Raw genomic sequence first — 6,046 nt, forward strand, 5'->3', positions numbered from 1 at the left:
TGAATAATGCAGTCAAGGAGGTCACACAGTTTCTCATGTTTGGGTACTTTCCCTCTGCGAGTGAGTTCCAGAACTGTTCATGTGCTCTGAACTTCAGCTGAATGTCGGCTTGAAGGGTCAAAATCTTCCATTCCGTATGAAAGTGTTACGTTTCTGTCTTCTTACTTGGTCCAGCTCCCCCACTCATTTTAATACCCTTTCTTACATTTAAGAGAAAAAACCCAAGGTCAAAAGATTGGCGATAACTTAGCTTGTCAGTTTTGCTGCACTTAGTGCAGTTGTTTGCGCATGCATTACACACCTAAGATCGCATCTGATTGGCAACGCTGTATATCAATTAATTGATGGGATTGATGATAGGCTTACATCTATTTTTTAAATGCCATGCGATCTACCCACACTACATTTGTGATCGACTACGAGCTCATAATTGATGTATTGAGCACTCCTGATTTATACAATATGTCTGTTTTCTTTTTTTACTTTGCTGACCTTCATAAAAACAAAGCAAAGCAAAGCAAAACAAAACAAAACAAAACAGGGCAAATAAATGAACAGCAAAACTAAAACGAAAAGCACCAATTACTCTTGCTACATCTGCATAAGCATTTCTATCTAATTTTTCAGCCAGCATCATGACAACCTAGTAGATTTAAAATTCAAATTATTGTCATTATTTCAAAAGAGTGCTTTTCTCTGATGTTTTTGCCTACTGCACCTGCCACTCAAGCCTGTTATTGCAAATTTAGACCTTAAAAGTTAACAATGAGGGCTACTCAATTTCTGCAGGATGCTTTTCATGAAAAATGCATTTATCTTGGTAGAACTGACTATGCATAAACTATTTTTCTTAATGATTCATGGCATTCTGAACAATATTTATTTTCTTCAGGTGACAGAAATAATTATAGGAAAACCATCTTTTAGAATTTACATCAATTTTAAAGGAAACTCGTTAATGATTTTGGTTCTCTGAAAATGTAAAGTTGAGTTGTAATGGGGAAAATATTAAATATAATTAAGAAAAATGAGCCTCTGAATCACAAAAAAATAATTCTTTTTGTAAAGATTGTCCCATCTTATTTTAAAACTCTATTTAAGGATTCAGCCTAGAGTCAAATGCTAAGCTAGTAATATGTAGTGTAATACATTTACTGTTCATGTAAATTATAATAGAATTTTTACTACAAGCATAAGAGGAATAAGTACCATGCATCAGAATTTTGGCATTCAAATTAAAACCAAGTAAATGATAACCTCGTGAGTAATATAAAGAGGCAGAGCAATAGGAAAAGACAACCACTTCTAGTGAATTGGAAGGAGTATGGCTATAAGATTTGTTGCTAAGAAGTGAATATTACTCATCCTACCATGTATTTCCACAACTCAAGCTATCCAGTATCTAGTTCTGTAATTATTTCAGGAAAAAAACTGTTACATCTTAAATTAATAAAATTGAACTTTTATAAAAGGAGCAAATAGGAGGGAAATCATGTTTTAAAATGTAGCCATTTCAAAATATCTTTGAAAAATGGTCCGTTGAAATATTTTAGTTTCTCTTATAAAGGATATCAAACAATAGTATTTACTTACCTCTCTTCAGACCCGCTTATTAATTATGTTTCTCTAAAAGTATAATCTTTTATTTAGGTAGCAAAATAAACTTTTACCTCTCCAACCAATCCACTGCCATTGATTCTATTTGGACTCACAGTCCCCCTATGGGGCAGAGTAGAACTGCTCCTGCGGATTTCTGAGGGTGTAAATCTTTACAAGAGTATATAGCCTCATCTTTCTTTAGTGGAATATTGGTGAGTTCAAACTACAGACTTTGCAGTTCAGATCCCAATATGTACACCATTTCATCACCAGAGTTCTTCATTCTTATATAGGAATTAGAAGCATTCACTACAAGTTGTATTATTTAATCATTTCTATATGTACTATGCACATTTAACTAATTTAAATATTTTTAAGCTGATTATAATAGGGGGCACCCAAAATAGGAAGATTTTCCCCCAAAGCTATGTATTTTTTTAAAAAAATTTAAAAACAACCTTATCACCTTCAAATTATTCTCCATTACACTTAATACATTTGTCAAATCTGCAATTCCATTCTTGGAAACATTTTTCATACACCTGTTTGGATGACTGACAGCATCTCTCTCATTTTCATCTTCACCTCTTCTACATCATCAATCTGCTGTCCTTTCATGTCCTTCTTCATTAGCAGAAACAAAAAGAAGTTGCACAGAGTGAGGTCAGGTGAGTAAGGCATGTGGGGCAAGAGAGGTATGCTATTTTTTTGCCAAAAGCCAGTGCACTGAGCTGGCTAGATGAGCAGATGCATTATCATGGTGCCCAAATCAGAGCCCCATCTGCCACAAATCAAGCCGTTTTTTGTTGTACACTGTCACACAATCTTTTCAGAACCTCTGAATAGGAAGTTTGATTAACAGTATGACTTGGTAGAACTAACTCCAAATGCACTATGAGCTGACAGTTTCATCCATTCAGAAAGGTGATAGATACTCCAGAATGAGATTTGTCATCAATCGACATTTCACCCTTTTGAAATGAGTAAACCACTCATACTCTTTAGTTTTTCCCATAGCACTGTCCCTGTAATCTGTGTTCAACATCACAATAGTTTCTGTGGAATTTTTCACAAGCAAGAAACAAAATTTCACTGCCACACACCGTTCTCTTAAATCAATCACCACAAAAAACGAAGTTTAGCAAAACTGTTTTTATGAAAAAATTCAATGTGACCAGAGGGAACCTTCCCAGGCAACACTATTGGGTGCACTAACTCAGAGCCATTGCTTGATGCTCACTTAACAGGAAAAATGTGTACTATTGAAGTTCCACCCAATGGAGTGTTTTTCCATTTTTTTGCACCCCCTCTATAACAAAAGTGATAATCTGATGTGTTCTGAACCAGCTATACACCATCCTCCTAATTTATGGACATGAAAAATTAGATTTACAATCATCTAGGGAGCCCTAGGATAGGAACCCTGGTGGATTATGCTTTGGGCTGCTAAATACAAGGTCAACAGTGCAAAATCGCCAGCTATTCTGTGGGGGGAAAAATGAGGCTTTCTAATATGGTAAACAGTTACAGTCTCAGAAACCCACAGTGGGCAGTTATATCCTGTCCTATAGGGTTATTAAGAGCTGGAATAGACTCAGTTGCAGAGTTTTCGAGAGAAGGTCCCATGGTGGTATAAGTGGATTACACATTGGGCTGCTAATTTCAAGGTCAATAGTTCATAATACTGGCTTCTCATTGGGAGAAAATGCTTTCTACTCCCATAAAGCGTGAAATCCACCATGGGAGTTCTACTCTGTCCTATAGAGTTTCCATGTGTCAAAAACCACAAATGTATTTAAGAATTGAATGCTATAACCCTAGCCCAATTTCTCTATATGTTATATGGAATCTTTTATTCATAAATGAAGAAAGGACAAGTTATGAGTTGGAATCAACCCGATGGCAGTGGGTTTGGGGTTGGGGTTTAAGGTGGTCCAAAATAGAGATTTCTTTCAACAAACAAAGAATGCTTCTGGTCAAAAATTCTAACTTTATTGTTTTTCATTTGTTATTATATAATTCAATATTTGGAATGGATTATTTCAAAATGTCACTATCCATAATGTAAAGATTGCCTTCCTCACTATATCCTCTATTCAGAAGAAATGCGTTTTTGAAACTACAATTGTTAGTTATAAAATTGATGATCAATAGAGGCTTCCAGGTTGATGTATATATAAATATATATATCCCAGATTATGATTTTATGATGTGAAGATATGAATGTGAATTCTTCTAGTGGAATATATGTGATCAATATGGAAGCTAATATCATAGCTATGGTATAGGTAAATCTATTGTAGTACAAAGAGTTAAAAAATTCTTCAAGATCAACCCCACCAAAGTTATTTTGAGGATAAAATGAGTCCATACAGGAAATATGCTTAGGAAAATGTCCAATGTATTATAAGAGTTCAGTCTGTGAAAACTCTTGTTATTGTTGTTACTATATCACCCAACCCAATTTCTGTGATATCCCTGATATGTAGCAGGAGATGAAATATTTCTTAGTAATTTTTGGCAGTTCCATATATCCCTTAAACTTAAATATTACCATTATTCTGAAGTGCCTGGGTGAAACCGATTATTCATCTGCTCAGGTGCTAATCAAGATGCTGGAGATTCCAGTGCACTCAGAGATGTCTTAGAAGAATACTAATAGGAAGTAAGAGGTTCTTCAATAAATTCTGTAGGAAAAACTAGATTTCCATATGCAGAGAAATGAAAGAGGAACCATGCTTCACACTATAGACACAAACAAATTCAAATTGAATTAAGATCCTAAGTGTGTTAACTCAAATAATTAAATTCTTAGGACAAGTAGGGGAGCACTTCCACAACTGGCTTATAGCAAACTAAAAATACGAACATCAAAATGTAAAATAAATAAATGGACATTTTAAGGATGAAAACTTTTCCTAATCCAAATGCTTTACCCCCAAAAAAGGGAAAAGATATGGTATTCTGAGAACATCTTCAGAAACTATACATTTGACAAGAATCTAATAAACCACAAGTAAATTAAAATTTTGACATCTCAAGAACAGAAACACAAATAACCCAATCATAAAATAGGAAAATGACTCAAATGAGCATGTCACCAAAAAAGGACATCAAATGATCACTAAACACATGGAGATTTACTAAGTATCTTTAGACAGAAGTGTGATGCAACTCCATACCACAATACCAGTTAGACTCCAATTAGGATAGCTAATCACAACTTCTTTGTCAGCTGTGGGAACTTTAGTTTTATTTTGAGATGAAATCCATTCTAAAGGCTGTGGTCTTTGATCTCCACCTATAAGTGCTTCAAGTTCTCTTCATTTTCAGCAAGCAAGGGTGTGTTATCTGCATATCGCAGGCTATCTTCATCCAATCCCGATGCTGTGATTTTCTTCTTGGATTATTTCTTCTTGGATTATTTTTTAATTTTCTGATTTCAACCTAGATTTATCTGACATCACCAATCATATGCCTCTTTTCATGTCCTCCCCTAAATCTGGCTTGGATTTCTGGCAGCTCCCTATTGATATGTGGTCAATTTCAGACTGAGGAAGTGGCTAGAATTCTTCAGCATCTTCATCAGTAGCTTTAGTGGTTGGTGATACATTTGAGTACAAAGTATTTCCATTAATGGAACTTCTTTGTAGACACATAGATATAATCATATCACAGACAGCACAGATTTTCAAGATAGATGCTGAAATATTCTCCTTAACAGTGAATTTAATGTCACTCTTGCATAGTAATCCATGTTTGTTTGATTAAAATGTTTTATTGTTTGATTTAGATGAATCATGGCTGAAAGCAGAGAATCCCAGAAAGATATTTCTTGTGTTTTATTGATTATGCAAAAGCATTGAACTATGCAGACGATAAAATAATATGGACAACTTTGAGAAGAGTGGGAATCTAAGAATACATAATTATACTCCTGAAGAACCGGTATACAAACCAACAAATTTTCATGAACAGAACAAGGGAGTGCTACATGGTTTAAAATCAGAAAAGGTGTGCTTCAGGGTTGTATCCTTTTACCAAACTTGTTTTATCTCTATGCTGAGCAAATAATTAGAAAAACTGTACCTATAAAAAGAGGAATGTGGCATCAGGATTTGACGACAGCTTAGGAAAAACATTTGGAAGGTCAGTGACACAACGTTCCTTGTTGAAAATGAGGAGGACTTAAAGCACTTGATGAAGATCAAGAACTGTAGCCTTCAGTATGGATGACACTACAATATGAAGTAACCCAAAAGTTCACAAATGGACAAACTGGCATGATAAAAGAAGAAAATATGGAAAGTTGTCAAGAATGTATTTTTGCTTGGATCCACAATCAATGTTCATGGAAGCAGCAGTCAAGATATTAAAAGTTGGATTGCATTTGGCAAATTTGTTGCTCAAGGACTCATTAAAATATTGATGTGCAAGCAAGGATGTC

The sequence above is a fragment of the Tenrec ecaudatus genome, chromosome X, assembly GCF_050624435.1.
Source record: "Tenrec ecaudatus isolate mTenEca1 chromosome X, mTenEca1.hap1, whole genome shotgun sequence".
Lineage (NCBI taxonomy): Eukaryota > Metazoa > Chordata > Mammalia > Afrosoricida > Tenrecidae > Tenrec > Tenrec ecaudatus.